This window comes from Chiloscyllium punctatum, chromosome 45, assembly GCF_047496795.1.
Source record: "Chiloscyllium punctatum isolate Juve2018m chromosome 45, sChiPun1.3, whole genome shotgun sequence".
Lineage (NCBI taxonomy): Eukaryota > Metazoa > Chordata > Chondrichthyes > Orectolobiformes > Hemiscylliidae > Chiloscyllium > Chiloscyllium punctatum.
Genome location: NC_092783.1, coordinates 11,765,594 through 11,786,649, shown reverse-complemented (window position 1 = coordinate 11,786,649; position 21,056 = coordinate 11,765,594). Strand labels below are relative to the sequence as shown.

Here is a 21,056-nt window from a genome sequence, read left to right as displayed (position 1 = left end):
AGCTGCAGCATGATCTCATGGTTCCAAAACGCAATCCCTCTACCAATAAAAGCGAACACACTGTATGCCTTCTTAACAACCCTATCAACCTGGGTGGCAACGTTCAGGGATCTATGTACCCTGGACACCGAGATCTCTCTGCTCATCTACACTATCAAGAATCTCATCATTAGCTGAGTACTCTGCATTCCTGTTACTCCTTCCAAAGTGAATCACCTCACACTTTTCTGCATTAAAACTCCATTTGCCACCTCTTAGCCCATCTCTGCAGCTTATCTATGTCCCACTGTAACTTACAACATCCTTTGTCATTATCCACAACTCTACCGACCTTAGTGTCATCCGAAAATGTACTAACCCATCCTTCTATAACCTCATCCAGGTAATGTATAAAAATGACAAACAGCAGTGCCCCCAAAACAGATCCTTGCAGTACACCACTAGTAACTGAAGTCCAGGATGAATATTTCCCATCAACCACCACCCTCTGTGTCCTTTCAGCTAGCCAATCTCCGATCCAAATCACTAAAGAACTTCCACTCCCATGCCTCTGTATTTTGTGCAATAGCCTCCTGTGGGGAACTTATCAAACTCCTTACTGAAATCATATACACCACATTAATTGTATTACCCACATCCACCTGCTTGGTCACCTTCTCAAAGAACTCAGTAAGGTTTGTGAGGCACGACCTACCCTTCACAAAACCATGTTGACTATCCCTAATCAACTTATTCCTTTCTAGATGGTTATAAATCCTGCCTCTTATAACCCTTTCCAACACTTTATCCACAACCAAAGTAAGGCTCTCAGATCTATAATTTCCAGGGGTGTCTCTACTCCCCTTCTCGAACAAGGGAACAACATTTGCTATCCTCCAGTCTTCTGGCACTACTCCTGTAGACAATGATGATGTAAAGATCAAAGCCAAAGGCTCTGCAATCTCCTCCCTGGCTGCCTAGAGAATCTTAGGATAAATCCCATCCAGTCCATATTTTTCACTTTCCAGAATTGCTAACACCTCCTCCTTATGCACCTCAATCCCATCTAGTCTAGTAGCCTACATCTCAGTATTCTCCTTGATCACATTGTCTTTTTCTAGTGTGAACACTGATGAAAAGTATTGATTTAGTGCTTCCCCTATCTCCTCTGACTCCACACACAACTTCCCACTACTATGTTTGATTGGCCCTAACCTTACTCTAGTCATTCTTTTATTCCTGATATACCTAGAGAAAGCTTTAGGGTTTTCCTTGATCCTACCTGCCAATGACTTCTCATGGCCCCTCCTAACTCTTCTTAGCTCTCTCTTTAGGTCTTTTCTGGCTAACTTGTAGCTCAACGCCCTATCTGAGCCTTCACATCTCATCCTAACATAAGCCGCCACCTTCTTCCTCTTGACATGAGATTCAACTTCCTTAGCAAACCACGGCTACTGCACTCTATAGCTTCCTCCCTGCCTGACTGGCACACACTTATCAAGGACCCGCAGTAGCTGTACCTTGAATAAGCTCCATATTTCAACTGTGCCCATCTCTTGCTGTTTCCTTCCCCATCCTATGCATCCTAAATCTTGCTTAATCGCATCGTGATTGCCTTTCCCTTAGCTATAAACTTTGCTCTGCGGTATATACCTATCCCTTTCCATCACTAAACTAAACATAACCGAATTGTGGTCACTATCACCAAAGTGCTCACCTACCTCCAAATCTAACACCTGGCTGGGTTCATTAGCCAGTACCAAATCTAATGTGGCCTTGTCCCTTGTTGGCCAGTCTACATACAGTGTCAGGAAACCCTCCTGCACACACGGAACAAAAACTGACCCATCTAAATTACTTGAACTATAGTATTCTTATTGGAAAGTAAAAGTCTTCTGTAACAACTACCCTGTCAATCTCGCTCCTATCGAGGATCATCTTTGCTATCCTATCCTCTACATCTCTGGAACTATTTGGAGGCCTATAGAAAACTCCCAATAGGGTAATCCCTCCTTTCCCATTTCTAATCTTAGCCCATACTACCCCAGTAGATGAGTTCTCAAACGCCCTTTCTGCAAGCATAATATTGTCCTTGGCTAACAGTGCCACACCACCCCCTCTTTAACCATTTTCTCTATTTTTACTGAAACATCTAAATCCCAGATGCTGCAACAACCATTCTTGCCTGTTTCTGTGCTGTACATCTCTATGACTATATGGTGCGAACCACAAAATTTTTTTTTAAAACGTGAAAGTGAAATCAACTTTGCACAAAATTTCCCCAATTCCTCTGCTTGTTTTTATCACTGTGCATATATTAACATTGTTAGCTTATTGCACAATGTAATTAATGAGCTTGAAAAAGGCATTTACAAGTTAAGGCAGCAACAGAGCAAGACATGGGATTCAAACTCGAACAATAGAACCATACTGCATCTTTAACATAGTAAACCATCCCAAAGCAAGTCTTAGGAGTTATTACAAACCAAAAGATGTGACACTGAGCTACGCAAGGGAATCCCAGGGCAGAAGTTAACATTTAGGAGATGTTTGAAAGGAGCAAAAAAAGTGGTACAGTCATGGAGAGATTCAATGAGGGAATTGCATAACTTAGGGCCCAGATAACTGAAGGTACAGTATCAAACCACAAGAACACAACAAGGGGAGGAATGGATCTTACAGTCAGTCGAAGCTCCTTTGCTATTCAATATCGAAATGGCTGACTAGAAGCTGATTTGCCCACTCCTCTTATCTCTTGAATCTGCAAGACACCAATAAACTGCTTATCCAAGCCCGAATGTATTCAATGATGGGAGATTCTAGCAACCCTCCGGTGCTCAGAACTCATACAATTTACAACCCTTTGAGTGAAGGCATTTCTCATCTCAATCTTCTACAACCAGCACCTTATCCTGACATTTTGCCCACTATTTTAGATTCCCTATCCAGTGGAAACAATCGCTCAGCATCTACCCTAACAAGTCCCTTCAACACCCTATGCAGTGATGAGAATGGAGAAAGTTCCAAGAGGCCAGAAATAGAGAAACACATATGTCAGCATAATGTGGGACTGAAGGAGTTTACATAGATTGGGAAGGGTGAAAATACAGTGGGATTCAAAAGCAAGAATAATAATTTAAACAAATAGGCATGTTGCTTCACCAGGAGCCACTGTCAGTCCGGAAAGACATGGCTGATGGGTGAATGGCTTGGTGCACGTAAAACGATGTTCAGCAGTGTTTTGGATACTGTCAAGTTTTGGATACTGTCAAGTTTTGGAAGGGTAGAATGTGGGAAGGCATGTTTGAGAATAGGTAAGTCTAGATGGAACAAAAGTTTACATGAGGACTGCAGCAGCTGACGAACTGAGACAGGGAGCAAGTCAGGCGATTATTATAAAGGTGGACGATATAAACATCATATTAATTGTGTGGATGAGGTTGAATGCTCATTTCAGGATCGAAGATACCACAGTTTGCAAACCATATGGATCAACCTTAGACTCCATCTCTATCCTTAGCAAGTATGTGTGACTGAGGTGTTTACAGCAGCAATCGTAGACAATGGCTTCAGTCTACCCAATAATTAATTGAAGAAAATTCAGATAAAAGCAAGGCGTATTCCTTTAAAGGTAAAAGGCAGAACATTCACAGCTAATATGTCCTGGATAATAAAAAAAAAGCTTACAAAAATTAAAACTGAGAAAGAAAAGTTTGAACAAGTAGCAGGAGCAGGATTCAGTCAATAGCCTGGAGATTATGAGAAATACAGTTGAGAACTGAAGTTAAAATGGGAGCACAAGTGATGCTGTGAGAAACAATCAAAAAGGCAAAACCTAAACTAAACACTAAAATGTATTACTAACGTGCAGGGTAAAACATGATCAGGACCAGTAAACAGATATAGTCATTGTTATCGACAATTAGCCTGTGACTGTTTGTGGCAATGTTGGCAGCACACTAAAGCATTCAGCCCAACAATAGCGTGCTGTTAAATGGCTGCAAGACTCAGCATGAAACCTATCTTCACAGGAGGTTAGAATAATTTAAAAGCAGTCTGGGCTTCTATATTTGAATACACACCTCTTAAAAGAAGAAATGCATTTTGGTTGCAACAATTGGTTTCTGAGCAGGAAGAGGATTGAACATGGCATGAACTAACCAACAAGCATGCTCCAAGGCAATAACTGTAGAGTTGAAGGCCACAAACTTTGAATCTTATTTGAATATAGAAGGCTCAGTGCAAGTGACTGCCCTTACCATCATAGCAATATCTAACTGACTGTGGATCAGGGTGACTTAGCACAACTGAACTCAATTAGAATTAAAGGAAAAATTCACCAGATTTTTAGATATTTCTAGTGCAAAGGCTATGTAGCTTGAAGCCAATTATCTCAGCCCAGGACATTGCTAAAGGTATTCTTCAGGGCAAGGTCCTAGCCCCAAGCAATTTAACTGCTTCACCAGTGACTTTCCCTCCAACCTATGATTAGAATTGTACAAAGTTTAGTACCATTCGCAAATCCTCAGATATTGATACAGTCCAAGCCAATACGCAACATGAGAAAAACAGAAATTGCTGGAAAAGTTCAACAGGTCTAACAGCATCTGGGGAGAAAAATCAGAGTTAACGTATGTCGGTCCAGTGAACCCTTCCTCAGAACTGATGGTAGCTAGGAAACAGTTGCAGAAGATAGGGTGGGGGAAGGGGGTAAGGAATAAATGATCAGTGGAGATAGAGCCCAAAGAGAGAGAAGAACAGTTCCAGGAGTGAACAATGATCAGCCTGGGAGAATGAAGAGGCTACCAACTGGGACAATTAACAGCTAACAATGGGTAATGGGTAGGAACATGGGGGGAGGTGCCTCAAGTTGTGAAATTGTTGAATGTGATGTTGAATCCAGAGGCTGTAGAGTTCCCAAGCAGAAAATGAGATGCTGTTCTTCCAGGCTGCACTGGAGCATTGCAGAAAGCCTGAGACAGAGATATTGGCTGGGGAACAGGGTGGTTTGTTGAAGGGACAAGCAACTGGAAGCTCAGGGTATTTATTTTTGTGGACAGAGCATCACTTCACCTGGAAGATGTGTTTGGGAACTTGGATACTGAGGGAGGGGGAAATAAATGGGCTGATGTTACAGAAGGAGCCATAGGGCTGTGGACGGGTGGGATACCAGGAGTGGACCAGGACATCCCAGAGGGAACAATCCTTGCAGAAGGCTGACAGGGGAGGGTAGGGGAATGTGTGTTTGGTGGTGCGTTCTCACTGGAGGTGGCAGAAACGGAGGCTAATGATTGAGGATCATCCATAATGCCAGATCATTAGCTTGTGGATGAATAACTAACCAGGATATGGACAAAATGAAATGATGTAAGATGAGGTAAGCACAACCTCCAGCACAGGTAAGATTGGCTGAATGGCTGCCTTCTATTCTGTAAGTTTCTAATCATTCAGAAAATATCCTCCAATGCAAAGTAAACATTTGTGATTATTCTGGAATTCCTCAGTCACGTCCAAAAGAGCTGCAGTGAAGAATAACTTTTCTACTGTGTGGCATGCCTTCACATTTTCTTTGAGTATCCTCCAGTATAATGCCTTGGAATATTTTGCTACATTAAAGATGCTATATAAACACAGTTGCTCTTCTTGTTGCAACATAGCATCACCAAGGTGATACAGTGCAAAAAGTGTTGTCAACATGTTGACAGTGACAATGTTCAGTGCCCACGCCTGCATTGCTGGCTGTGCTGTGCATGACGATGTACAGAAAGATAATGATGACAGGCTTTTGATTGAGGCTGTGGGCAACAACAGGGCAGAGATACCAGCAGGAAGCCCAATGTTGAGGGAGACAACCTCAGAGACTCAGGTTCATAATTCTTTGAAAGTTGCGCCACACGTGGACAGAGTGGTTAAGGCGGCATTTAGCATGATTGCCCTCATCGTTCAGATGTTTGAGTATAGGAGTTGCGAGTTCATGTTGAGAACGTGCAGGAAGTTGGTGAGGCCTCTTCTGGAGTAGTGTGTGTAGTTCTGGTTGTCCTGCTATAGGAAGGATATTATTAATGGGAGAGGGTTCAGAAAAAAATTTACTCTCCATTCTTAGTAATATCCTGGTATCAGTTATAAGCAGAGGCTGGGACTTCTTTCACTGAAGCATAGGATGTTGAGGGGTGACCGTATAGAGGTTTATACAGACATGAGGGGCACATATAAGGTGAAAATTGCAAGGGTCTTTTTCCCGATGGTGGATGGGGGAGTTCAAAACTAAGGGACATATTTTTAAGGTGAGAGGAGAAAGTCATAAAAAGGACATGAGGGGTGACTTTATTTTGTTATTTTTACAGAGAGTGGTTCATATGTAGAATGAACTGCCAGAGGAAGTGATGGATGTAGGTACAGTTACATCATTTGAAGATGTTTGGATAAGCACACGAATAGGAATGGCTCGGAGGGATATAGGCCAAACACAGCTAAGTGGGACTGGTTTAGTTTGGGATACTTGGTTGGCATGGACTAGCTGGACCATATATGCTATATGACTCTATGACTGTGTATGGGGGAACATATGACAGAGATCATGAGTGAGAGGGACGGGGGAAGTGAAAGTACTGCAGGGGAGTGGGGTGTTGGGTGGGAGGAATTCCAAGAGGAGCCCTAAGAGTTTACAGAGGAGGAGAAATCCCCTGTTGATCCAAGAATCTGCCCTAACTATGCCAGGGAAAATGAAATACATTGTAACTTCCAAAGTGTTACACTGAGCTGAGCTCACTCGCTACAGCAAAGTGCCCCAGCTTGGAACAGCATTCCTGTCGATGTGACCATGGTGTACTTACACAGCCCTTTGCTGTATCTCCCATGCTCCAAGAAATCAATAGGTCCTGCTGTTAGTCAGCATTTAAAATGGTCAGACCCGGAAAAGGGTATCATTTTCAAAAGGAGTGTAATAATACTTAATGGGGCTGTAAAAAATGATGTCGTTTACACTAATTTAACTTTGTCATTGCATTAAAAATTTTAACCTCAGGCAGCATGTTAAAAATTAAAGACAACTCATTATTAATTCAAACCAAGGCAATCAAGATCATGATTAATCCTTCCACAAAGGCTGGAAGGTTTCCTGTGACAGCAGAAAAGTACATTTAATATTAAACAGCCAGGACCTACATATGCTGTACTACGTATTCAGCTGCATTCATCACAGTTCACTTCTGTAGCTGTTATAGATACTTGGTCCACCACACCCAACTAATCATCACCAAAATTGCTATTCACTGGCAATGCATTGTTACCTGAAAATAGAATCCCGACAGTGTGGAAACAGCCCTTTGGCCCAACACGTCTACACTGACCCTCTGAAGAGTATCCTATCCAAACCCATTCCCCATTAAAAATTTACCCCTGATTAATGCACTTAACCTACACATCCCTGAATACTCTGGTTAATTTAGCACGGCCAGTTCACCTGCCCTGTGCACCTTTGGACTGTGGGAGGGAACCGGAGCACCCGGAGGAAACCCACGCAGACACAGGGAGAATATGGAGAAGTCGGTGTTGGACTGGGGTGTACAAAGTTAAAAATCCCCTGATGAAGGAGTGACGTTCTGAAACCAAGTTGCTTCCAATTAAACCTGGTGGACTATAACCTGGCGTTGTGTGATTTTTAAAGGGGAGAATATGCACACTCCACAGATAATCACCTGAGGCCAGAATCAAACCCAGCCTGTGAGGCAGCAGTGCTAACCAACGACCCACTGTGCTGCTCCAACGTGTCCCATTAAGAATTATTACAATCCTTTTGAAAACAATACCCTTCTCTGGGTGTGATCATTTTAAATGCTGACTAACTGCAGGAGAATGGGAGATGCAGCACTGGGCTGTGTAAATACACTAGGGTCACATTCTCCATCAACTTTTGCACAACTTGAGTGGTAACTTGAGTGTCAACATAACTAGTAAATTCAATGTACCCTGTAATGAAAGATTGCAAAAAAAATTACAGGATCGTATGAAATGAATTTAAGAATTACTTAAGAATCCAAAGTCACATGACATCAGGCTGTAGTCCAACAGGTTTACTTACCTGATGAAGAAGCAGTGCTTTGACTTAAAAAAAACCTGTTGTACTATAGCCTGGTGTTGTGAGACTTCTGATTTTATCCACCCTAGTTCAACACAGGAATCTCCACATTATTATTTAAGAAAGTCAGATTTACAAAATAATGGCCTACATGTTGCAGTCATCAATGAGTGAACTGTGTTTGCATTTCCAGCTGCACATGAACTATTAGTAGAGTTTTGCAATGGCAATTTATAGTGACTAGAAAGTCATTTCAGCATGGTGTCCTCAAAGGATCGGAGGCCTGTGTGAACAGCAGTTTCTCTTCAAGTGGTAAGATTAAAGAATCCTTACCAGACTTGTAGAATATCAAGTAGGGCATTAGAATATTTAATTCAATGGAAAATCATGTGCAGACAATGAAATAGACATTGGAAATACACAATTAAGAGCAACCAATGAAAGCAACAGAAAGATAAAGTATTCTTATTAAATCTCCAACAATAACGAAATAAAGAAAGAGACTCCATATTTGTTAAAAGCTAATTTTCAGCAACAAATTGTTGGGGAGATCATAGCGTCAAGTTAAACCTCACTGGAAGTAGTAATTCACAAACTAAGGACATAGGTTCAAATCTCTGTACGTCAATTATCGGAATTTAAATTCATTGATTAGACGGAAATAAAAGTTTGCCTCAATAATAGTGACAGTGAAACTATTAATTGCTGCATCTCTGAAGCAGTTGAAACAGGCATTTTAACAAGGGAATATTTTTCCCTGGAAAAATGCCAAAATATATTTTTCAGTCTAAACAGCAAGTGTTGCTTGCTATACACACCAGGGAAAACCTACCGATGTGTCAAAGCAATTACAGTGTTTAAAGAGGCTGTGTTTACATTTATACTAACGCAACTTGTGAGAAAAAGAGGTGTTGAGACATTCCTAGAGGGAACTTGATAAATTGTCTCCAGCTATTTGAACAAGACTCTGCAAGGTTAACACTTTTCATTCAAACTTGAAAGGAAAACTTGATTGAACATTTCCTTTGTACATTTTAAAGCATTTTCAAACAGTTTATTTTATCTTTGCTCCTGTTAAGAACAGAACTGCCCTTGAAAATTCATTCTTGACTAAATCTTATCACAAGACCATTATTTACCTCAAGATAAAACACTGATTCATTTTAAACAGATTATCACAGCTGTATCCCAGCATTCAAATTAACCTGACTACATTTTCTGATCACCATACCTTATGAACCATTGTCATAACACATTTAAATTGCTAACTTAGAGTTTTGCAACTCACCTGGAGAGGTTGCTGATCTGGTTTTTCGATTTCTGGCCGTAAGTTTCCACCCCTGATAAAGAGGAAAGATGTGCAGTCATACTGGGAAACCAAATACAAGTTTACATACCAGGATAGATGAATCATAATAAATATAAAGGAAAGGAAGAAGAAAACCAAACTATTGTTGCTTTTCGCTAATGCTTTAAGCATGATGGAACTTTGCTGAACTACTAATAGTGAGTTAAAAAAAAATCACACAATACCAGGTTATAGTCCAACAGGTTTATTTGGAAGCACTAGCTTTTAGAGCGCTGTTCCTTCATCGGGTGGTTGTGGAATATAAAGTTGTAAGACACAGAATTTATAGCAAAGGTTTACAGTGTGATGTAACTGAAATGATATATTGAAAAAGACCTGGATTATTTGCTAAGACGCTCATCTTTTAGAATTGCCATGTTGGTTTCAGTTCCTTCATACATAAATTGCAAAACGTTTTTAAAAATTTACATTCTCAAGTGAACTTTAACACTTGCACCTTAACGGCTTGCACCTTAATAGAACAGGGATCGGCATTCTGGCAGGCAGGTTTTCTGCTGCAACACCGGTACATTTAAACTAAGTAGCGGGGGGGAGGGGACAAGCTGGATGTTTAAAAAAGAAATTGAAGGGGTAGTTAGAACAAGAGAAGTCAAGAAAGACAACTGTATCAAGGAGGCAGAAAACTGGAAAAGGCATCATGCTGTAAAGTTGAGTGAAATAAGGGTTGAGGGGAAGGGTGAGAGCAGTAACAAATTAAAAATTCTATATATGAATGCACGAAGCATTAGACACAAGGTGGATGAGCTTGAGGCTCTTTTGGAAATTGGCAGATATGATATTGTGGGGATAACTGAGACGTGGCTTCATGGGGACAGGGCCTGGGAAATGAATATTCAAGGCTACACGTGCTATCGTAAGGATAGACTGACGGGCAGAGGGGGTGGGGTGGCCTTGTTGGTAAGGGAGGATATTCAGTCCCTTGCGCGGGCGGACCTAGAGTCAGGGGATGTAGAGTCAATGTGGATAGAGCTTCGAAACACTAAGGGTAAAAAGACCCTCATGGGAGTCATCTACAGGCCCCCAAACAGTAGTCTGGATGTTGGAGGTAAGTTGAATCAGGAGCTGAAATTGGCTTGTCGCAAAGATGTTACTACAGTTGTTATGGGGGATTTTAACATGCAGGTAGACTGGGAGAATCAGGATGGTATCGGGCCTCAAGAAAGAGACTTTATGGAGTGCCTCAGAGATGGATTTTTAGAGCTGCTGGTGCTGGAGCCGACCAGGGATAAGGCGATTCTGGATCTGGTATTGTGTAACGAACCAGAATTGGTCAGTGACCTCGAAGTGAAGGAGCCATTGGGAAGTAGTGACCATAATACAATAAGCTTCAATCTGCAATTTGAGAGGGAGTGGTACAATCTGAAGTGACAATATTTCAGTTGAATAAAGGGAAATATGGAGCTATGAGGGAGCAACTGGCCAAAGTTCAATGGTTCAATACCTTAACAGGGAAGACTGTGGAGGAACAATGGCAGATATTTCTGTGTATAATGCAGAAGATGCAGGATCAGTTCATTCCTAAAAGGAAGAAAGATCCCAGGAGGAGACATGGGCGGCCGTGGCTGACGAGGGAAGTAAAGAAACATATAAGGTTAAAAGAGAAAATGTATAACTTAGTGAAGATAAGCGGGAAAACGGAGGATTGGGAAGCTTTTAAAGAACAACAGAGGATTAGTAAGAAGGAAATACGCAGAGAAAAAATGAGGTACGAAGGTAAACTGGCCAAGAATATAAAGGAGGATAGTAAAAGCTTTTTTAGGTATGTCCAAGGCAAAAAAATGGTTAGGACAAAAATTGGGCCCTTGAAGACAGAAGCAGGGGAATATATTACTGGGAACGAAGAAATGGCAGAGGAATTAAATGGGTACTTCAGATCTGTGTTCACTGGGGAAGACACAAGCAATCTCCCTGAGGTAACAGTGGCTGAAGGACCTGAACTTAAGGGAATTTCTTTTTGCCAGGATTTGGTGTTGGAGAGACTGTTAGGTCTGAAGGTTGATAAGTCTCCGGGACCTGATGGCCTGCATCCCAGGGTACTGAAGGAGGTGGCTCGGGAAATCGTGGATGCGCTGGTGATTATTTTCCAGAGTTCAATAGAATCGGGGTCGGTTCCTGAGGATTGGAGGGCGGCTAATGTTGTGCCACTTTTTAAGAAGGGTGGGCGGGAGAAAGCAGGAAATTATAGACCAGTTAGTCTGACCTCAGTGGTGGGAAAGATGCTGGAGTCTATTATAAAGGATGAAATTACGGCACATCTGGATAATAGTAACAGGATAGGTCAGAGTCAGCATGGATTTATGAAGGGGAAATCATGCTTGACTAATCTTCTTGAATTTTTTGAGGATGTAACTCGGAAGATGGACGAGGGAGATCCAGTGGATGTAGTGTACCTGGACTTTCAGAAAGCTTTTGATAAAGTCCCACACAAGAGGTTAGTGAGTAAAATTAGGGCGCACGGGATTGGGGGCAAAGTACTAGATTGGATAGAGAATTGGTTGGCTAATAGGAAACAAAGGGTAGTGATTAACGGCTCCATTTCGAAATGGCAGGCAGTGACCAGTGGGGTACCGCAGGGATCCGTGCTGGGACCGCAGCTTTTTACAATATATGTAAATGATATAGAAGATGGTATCAGCAATAACATGAGCAAATTTGCTGATGACACAAAGCTAGGTGGTAGGGTGAAATGTGATGAGGATGTTAGGGGATTACAGGGTGACCTGGACAAGTTAGGTGAGTGGGCAGATGCATGGCAGATGCAGTTTAATGTGGATAAATGTCTGGTTATCCACTTTGGTGGCAAGAACAGGAAGGCAGATTACTACCTCAATGGTATCAAATTAGGTAAAGGGGCTGTTCAGAGAGATCTGGGTGTTCTTGTCCACCAGTCAATGAAGGCAAGCATGCAGGTACAGCAGGTCGTGAAGAAGGCTAATAGCATGCTGGCCTTCATAACAAGAGGGATTGAGTTTAGAAGCAAAGAGGTGCTTCTGCAGCTGTACAGGGCCCTGGTGAGACCACACCTGGAGTACTGTGTACAGATCTGGTCTCCAAATTTGAGGAAAGACATTCTGGCTATTGAGGGAGTGTAGCGTAGGTTCACGAGGTCAATTCCTGGAATGGCAGGATTGCCTTACACGGAAAGACTGAAGCGACTGGGCTTGTATACCCTTGAGTTTAGAAGACTGAGAGGGGATCTGATTGAAACGTATAGGCTTATGAAAGGACTGGACACTCTGGCAGGAGGGAACATATTTCCGTTGATGGGGGGGTGCCGAACCAGAGGACACAACTTAAAAATATGGGGTAGACCATTTAGGACAGAGATGAGGAGAAACTACTTCACCCAGAGAGTGGTGGCTGTGTGGAATGCTCTGCCCCAGAGGGCAGTGGAGGCCCAGTCTCTGGATTCATTTAAGAAAGAATTGGATAGAGCTCTTAAAGATAGTGGAGTCAAGGGGTATGGAGATAAGGCTGGAACAGGATACTGATTAGGAATGATCAGCCATGATCATATTGAATGGCGGTGCAGGCTCGAAGGGCAGAATGGCCTACTCCTGCATCTATTGTCTATTGTCTATTGTCTATAATTGGTGTCATGTCAGCCCAGATAATGCATTGAAGGTGTGAGGTGCCCTGTGTGATACTGTGCCACATTGTTCAAACTGACTCTAATCTAAAAAATTGATTTAGAGACTCGAACATGGATTCATGCAGTTTTTGAGCAAAATAAAATGTAATTCTGCAAGTACAAATTCACCCCATAGACTCATATGTGTATGTGTGCATGTGGGTGTGCGCGCATGTGGGCTGCAAACGACAGGGTACATTTCGTTATCCAGTACTTCCCAGGAGCCGAAAAACTATGCCATGTTCTTCGTGGCCTGCAACACATTATCAATGAGGATGAGGATGAGCACCTCACCAAGACCTTCCCCACACCTCCACTTCTCGCCTTTAAACAACCAACAAACTTCAAACAGATCATTGTTCGTAGCAAACTGCCCGGCTTTCAGGACAATACCAAACAACCTTGTCATGATAGACGCTGAAAGACACGTCAGAGTGTCGACATGGATACCACCATTACGTATGGGGACACCTCCCAACATGTACACGGCAGTTATTCATGCGAGGAGAAAGTGAGGACTGCAGATGCTGGAGATCAGAGCTGAAAATGTGTTGCTGGAAAAGCGCAACAGGTCACGCAGCATCCAAGGAGCAGGAGAATCGACGTTTCGGGCATGAGACTCAGCCAACATTGTCTATCTCATAAACTGTAGGCAAGGATGCCCCGAGGCATGATACATTGGCAAGACCAAGGCAACGGATGAATGGACACAACAATCAACACATAGGAGTGTTCTCACCCAGTTGGAGAACACTTCAGTGGTCTGGGACATTCAACCTTGGACCTTCAGGTGACCGGCCGTCAACGCGGACTTTGGAACATGCAACAACAAAAAGTGGTTGAGCAGGGGCTGATAGTCAAGTTCGGTACCGATGGGGATGGCCTTAACTGGAACCTTGGATTCATGTCACACTACAGGTGACCCCATTGCACTACACACAAACACACACTCACTCATATACTTCCACATTCTCTCTCTCACACACCCTCTCGCACATTTATACCCCTTTGCACTTACACATACACACTCTCTCACAGACACTCATAACCACCCCCCCCCTCCCCCCACTCCCACTCCCTCTCTCTCACACACAAGTTTGTGGGGTGAATTTGTACTTGCAGAATTACTTTGCTCAAAAACTGCATGAATCCATGTTAGAGTCTGTATAACCATTTTTTAAGATTAGAATCAGTCTGACCATTGCGGCACAGAGAGTCCCACACAGGGGAGCGCAAACCTTCAATGCATTATCTGGGCCAACATGACACCACTTGTTAAAGTTCACTTGAGAATGTAACTTTTTAAAAGTTTTGTGATTTCCATATGAAAGAACTGAAACCAATATGCTCATTCTAAAAGATGAGAAACTTAACAACAATCCAGGTGTTTTTCAATGTGTCATTTTAGTTACATCACACTGTAAACTTTTGCTATAAATTGGGGGGTTATGAGTGTCTTACAATGTTATACACCACAACCACCTGATGAAGGAACAGCACTCCAAAAGCAAGTGCTTCCAATTAAACCTGTTGGACTATAATCTGGTGTTGTGTGATTTTTAACTTTGTACACCCGAGTCCAACACCGGCATCTCCCAATCATTACTAATAGTGAGGATACGGCTATTAACATGGGCTAAATCTAACAGCAAGTTCTTGTGTCTACATATGCACAATTAAGTGCAGAACTCCAGGTGTCCCTGTCAATAAAAGTCTATTCTGATGCAAACCTCATTGTTCAAGTCTTCACTAATATAACTTGAGGTAATTAAATATTGAGTTTGCAATAAAGCACAAAGAAAAGAATTAGAGTTGGTAAAATCAGTAGTGAATGAGCTTTTAAAAAGCATTACATGATAACTGCTGCTGACAATGTTGGTCTGGGAAAACAATTTTACATGCATGCAGTCTCATTGTCTTGGAAGAAAACTATTGTACAACAGTTTTTTTAAAATCAAGATTTTTGTTTATCTTTTTGCTCTCTCTTTTGAAACAGAAGTATGTTTCAAGACAGGCAGTTCCAGATTACAGAGAGATTCTGTTCTGGATTCTGGATTAGTGGTGCTGGAAGAGCACAGCAGTTCAGGCAGCATCCAAACAGCTTCGAAATCAACGTTTCGGGCAAAAGCCCTTCATCAGGAATAAAGGCAGTGAGCCTGAAGCGTGAAGAGATAAGCTAGAGGAGGGTGGGGGTGGGGAGAAAGCAGCATAGAGTACAATGGGTGAATGGGGGAGGGGATGAAGGTGATAGGTCAAGGAGGAGAGGGTGGAGTGGATAGGTGGAAAAGAAGATAGGCAGGTAGGACAAGTCCGGGCAAGTCAAGGGGACAGTTACTGAGCTGGAAGTTTAGAACTAGGGTGAGGTGGGGGAAGGGGAAATGAGGAAACTGTTGAAGTCTACATTGATGCCCTGGGGTTGAAGTGTTCCGAGGCGGAAGATGAGGCGTTCTTCCTCCAGGCGTCTGGTGGTGAGGGAGCGGCGGTGAAGGAGGCCCACGACCTCCATGTCCTCCGCAGAGTGGGAGGGGGAGTTGAAATGTTGGGCCACGGGGCGGTTTGGTTGATTGGTGCGGGTGTCCCGGAGATGTTCCCTAAAGCGCTCTGCTAGGAGGCGCCCAGTCTCCCCAATGTAGAGGAGACTGCATCGGGAGCAACGGATACAATAAATGATATTAGTGGATGTGCAAGTAAAAATTTGATGGATGTGGAAGGCTCCTTTAGGGCCTTGGATAGAGGTGAGGGAGGAGGTGTGGGCGCAGGTTTTACAGTTCCTGCGGTGGCAGGGGAAAGTGCCAGGATTGGAGGGGGGGTTGTTTGGGGGCGTGGACCTGACTAGGTAGTCACGGAGGGAACGGTCTTTGCGGAAGGCGGAAAGGGGTGGGGAGGGAAATATATCCCTGGTGGTGGGGTCTGTTTGGAGGTGGCGGAAATGTCGGCGGATGATTTGGTTTATCCAAAGGTTTGTAGGGTGGAAGGTGAGCACCAGGGGCGTTCTGTCCTTGTTACGGTTGGAGGGGTGGGGTCTGAGGGCGGAGGTGCGGGATGTGGACGAGATGCGTTGGAGGGCATCTGATTCTGTTCTGGAGTCCATTCACAGGTTAATTTGTATGCAAATTGGAACACTATGCAGAACAATATAAAGTAATTGATTGTAAGCACAGGAAATGTTATGTTGGATCTTTAAAACCCCAGCCCTGTACTTACGAACACGATCCCATACAAGTGCTTGTAAATTGGATATTTGTAAATCAGAAACTCGCTGCAGTTATTTCTTTCCCCTGTGCATTGATTTAACTGTAATTTGTGACAGTTACATCCTACAAGTTCCGATTAGGATTCATCAACTTCATTGGTTGAAGGGCTTTGCTGCTGCTTATCTTGCTCACAGAAGTTACCACTTTCATTTGGAGTACACCCCTCTGGATCAGATGAAGTTGTCAGTGGGGGATTGGGGGAACAGTGGTAAATCCACCATACTATTTGGTTTTTCTGCATAATCAGGCAAAATTATGGACACACATGTGGAGGAGGCTGGCACAATAACATTTATAGGGCATAGGGATGGGTATATGAACAGGAAGGTTTGAGGAATATGAGCCACGTGCTGGAAAATGGCACTAGATTAATTTAGGATATCTGGTCAGCATGGATCAATTGGACCAATGGGTCTGTTTCTGTGTTGTACTGCTTTATGAATTCTGATAATATTTCTCCACAACAATTGCCAGTTCATTTGTTCACAAGATGTGGGCATTGCTGGCAAGGCTAATATTCGCTTTCCGTCTCTATTTGTTCATTGAGAAAGCAGTGACATGCCATCTTCTAAAAGTCTGGCCATCTACATAGATTAAATACTTTTGCAACAGCTTTGATGCAACTAAGTGACTTCCTGGGCCATTTAAAAACCCCATTTAAAAACGAGATACATGGAAAGGATGGTAAAGTTACCTTCCCCAAAAGATAGCTGTGAACCATCTGGGTTGATTCATGGCATAATTCTAGTTTTTTATTCCCAGTTTTCTTTAATTAACTGGAACTCAATGCAATGATCCAATTTGAATTCATGCCTCTGTTGTTACTTCAGGCGTCTGGATGAATCAACCTGGTGCCAAAACACATGCTACCTGTTGAATGTATAAAAAATATGCATAGACACAATGGCCCTGGTTTTCCCTTCAGAGTCAAAAAGTCATATTTCTAACACTGATCCAACAGGGGGAAAAAAATCTATTTTTATACATTGATCAGTTCTACCTACAATTTACAGTTTTGTGGATAGCAGTCTCCTGCTCTGAAACAGTGGAGGCCACTTCAAGAATCAGTAGAGAGAATCAGCAAAGATTCAGCAACCACACCTCAGTCAGCTAGTAATAAGTGCACCAGATTAAAACATCCCACAGCCAATTTGATAGCTACCAAGGAAAGGCCAAGGACTGAAGGTTAACGTGTCAGGTGGATGTGGGTTATGACAAAAGGCAGATTGAGATATCGGATTGGGGGTGAGCAGAGGTCAGGGCGATGGGGATTGTTGAAGTGGAGGTCTCTGGAAGGAATTGGGAAGGGTGTTGCTGGCAGGTCATTGTGGTGGTTGTGAGTTTATGTGGTGTTGTTAAGTGGGGGAGAATGTTAGGTTACGGCAGGAGCAGGCAAGGGTGGGGGGGGGGGTGGGGGGGTGCACTGTTGATGTATAGAGGCAGACAGTTAAGATCAGATCTGGTGACTGGAGCAGTGCTGGGTCCAAAATTGAGGGTGGGTGTGAGAGAGTGGGGGAACAGGCATTTTAAAAAAAAGGGAAGTGGCAAGCTTAATGGGACAGGTAGGGGTTTTCAGTCCCGTGAGATTTAATTGGGTGGGGATGGAATGGGGACGAGCTGGGAATGAAAAGGTTAGATGGTATATAACAGGGAATGCGGTCAATGGTAAGTCAGCTTTTAATTTAATAGCTAACTAAGAGTTACAGCAGGTTATTAAACACCATCTTTTCATGGAAAACTATTAAATTTAAGTGAACTGAACCCTAAAAGAAAATTTCAGAAGTTGAGAGATTTTTTTTAAACAAACAAAAATGAACATGCAGGAAAATTGCCCAGAAGTAATTTCAACCCTGGGCAATTCTTGCAGTCAGCTGGCTTTAGGATTTCTGCACGGTCCCAGCGAGCAACCAATTGCAAAATTAGGTGTTCGGCCTTTGAAACGTTTGCGCTATTAAGTTGAAAGTAGCAGACAACCAGCAATCCGCATTTATGAACATCAACCAGCCACTAACCGCCACAATCAACTGTCTCCAGTAGCTATAGGCACAGATGACAAGAACCACAAATTCAACTAGGACAACATAACAATAATAGGATAAGCTAAACAGAGCACAGCTAGAGGATTTCTAGAAGCATGGCACTCATTCACAGACTCCCATCAGTAAACACATTGATTTAGACTCAATATACCGACCACTGCAACACACGACTGCAACCAGCAACTGGAAACAGTTGGAAGAAAACCAAATAAATTCCAACCAACACAGTATAGCAACACTTCACAGGAGGCTCCACAGCACAGAGGATGGCCTAGAGAGAGGGTGAAACATCTACAAACCAACTTCCCAGCTCAGCGAACATACCCACAACAATTGCAACCCAGCACATGAGCTACAAATCTTTACACAGACCTTGAGTTGAAAATATTGCTTCGCTTTCGCATAGTAACACAATCCCTGATCAACAGGCATTCAACTGTATCCAAGTCTGTTCACATTCAAACACCTCATCTGAAAGCTAGTTTTGCAACAAAAAACATTTCCAAAAGAGACAAAAATAAATGATTTTACGTCAGACCATTTTCTTTGACTAATTTTCTTCCTTTTACAAAATCTTAACCTGATATAGATAATGACAATACAAAAAGAATGCTCAGTATGGTTTGTGTTTCCAGACCTATAGTTATGATTGTGAACAGGCTGACATAGAGGAATAGACGTAAAGGCTTAATAAAACCCAATAAAAGCAGATAGTGGAAAAATATTGAAATACATGAAAACACATTACAATTAAAACAAAAGCATTCAAAACACTTTTGGAAGATGAAACCAAAGGCAAACATTCACAAATTTTCCATTTGCCACAAGATGATTCTACCTCCTTAAACAAAATAAAATTAATCAAGTCTTATTCACCCATTAAGCATGATGGACATGTAAGGAAGCAATCTTGTTGGGAAAAAAAATCTAAATGCTAGGGAGCAGACTTTATCCCATGCAGATCAGTGGAAATGTGCCATTGTGGTGGTGAATCATTCAGATAGAAAGAATCTGAGAATTGAACTGTGATTTGTTTGGAGTGAATTGATGTTAGCCAGAGTAATGCTGGCTGCTAAAGTCTGTCTTGGAGTCTCTACACTAAAGGAAGGGGAAAGAAATATCTATTTTTGCGTCTGTTCCAGAGTGTGCACATCTGTGTATGTTATGACCAAGTCCAGGATGATGAATAAATTCAGCAAATATACAAAAAGGACACGCCTTCTTCAATTTAAATTGAATGCAGGTAAAGTTGTAAGGAAACAAGACAACCAGACTTCAAGTAAACAAAGAAAAAGTTCAGTCTACCTTTAAAACTCAGTTAAAAAAAATTCAGAAGTAAAGCTTGTGTCCGAAGCCCATGACGTGCTCACATTTGCACACTGGCATGCAAGCAAAAGAACTTCAGATTTTTGGGGAGGCGGGGGCAGTGGAATGTAAAAGCGAAAGTACATAAATTTTGGCACTCGAAGTCTGTTTTAGTTTTAAATTCTTCACCTCTTTGATGTACTAAAACTTATAACAGATGGGGCCAGAGCTTGACAAGAAATGTTTGGTGAGAAGCAGCTATTCTATCCCACAGGTCCTTTTAATATCTGTTTGGGACAGAAAGACAGTTACAAGCTTATAAATGTTAGCTCGTCCCAGGTGGTGTTTTGAACTACTGGCTATTGGCACAAAATTGAGGCAATCCACATTAAAGGGATTTTGATTCTCCCCCACATTCCCATTATCAAAGCTTTCAAGATACCATCAAAACAGAAGGTGGTACTCAGCATTCCTTTTGGCATAATAGGTTTGTTCAGGTTTCTTTCACACTGGATATTTGTTCACGTGCACTGTGTGTACTTCCCTTATGGAAATACAGTCCATCCCTCAGCAATGTTGTTTTGTCATCCATTTTGTATCCTGGCTCATTTAAAGGTTGTCGTCTTTCAAGTAAAATATTGGTACATCTATAACATCAGAGGTCTGTGTGTGCATGCTGTTGACTTTTCAATTGATGTGGAAAGGCCATGCATCAAGATAATGAACATTCATTTACAGGATGTGAATTCAGGATTTATTGCCCAGAGGGCAGTGAAGAATCAACTACGCTGCAAGATGTCTGGAGTCACGGTCATCACAGAGTCAGGTACATTAGGGATATTTAAGCGACTCTTGGATAGGCACATGGATGATAGTAAAACAAAAGGTATGTAGGTTAGTTTGATCTTAGTGTAGGATAAAAGGTCGGCACAACATTGAGGGCCGAAGGGCCTGTACTGAACTGTTCTATGTTCTAAATTCCACCAGTACAGGTTTTGAACATGGGTCCTCGGAACACTACCTGAATCTCTAGGATTAATAGTCGAGCAATAATACCATACACTATTGTCTCCCCTGTGACGGTATTTCTGGGAATGGGTCCAACCAAGTGAATTTCTGAGTGAGAGAAAAGTATGAGGTAAAAGCAATGGAACCACTTGCTGGCTGCTATGACCATAGGTTTATTTGGACTGTGAATGGAGATGGGAACAAATGGTCATCCTTATCTATTTAAAAGTGCGGTGCTGGAAAACCACAGATCAGGCGGCATCTGAGGAGGAGAATCGACGTTTCGGGCATAAGCCCTTCATCAGGAATGTTCATCACAAATTCCTGATGAAGGGCTTGTGCCTGAAATATCGACTCTCCTGCTCCTCAGATGCTGCCTGACCTGCTGTGCTTT

At 42.4% G+C, this 21,056-nt stretch overlaps 1 protein-coding gene across 6 annotated transcripts in view; it reads right to left on the bottom strand.

Annotated features, from left to right (window-relative positions):
- The window catches only part of LOC140467155 (alpha-1,3-mannosyl-glycoprotein 4-beta-N-acetylglucosaminyltransferase C-like), a 173,640-nt gene that overhangs the window by 61,709 nt on the left and 90,875 nt on the right, over window positions 1–21,056 (bottom strand). For 4 of the 6 annotated variants that reach the window (XM_072563259.1, XM_072563257.1, XM_072563260.1 and 1 more), the window contains one exon: window positions 9,345–9,396. The exons of the other annotated variants lie outside the window; for them this stretch is intronic. The gene's annotated coding sequence lies outside the window, so the exon portion shown is untranslated. The remainder of the gene's footprint in view (window positions 1–9,344; window positions 9,397–21,056) is intronic. 6 annotated transcript variants of the gene reach the window in all.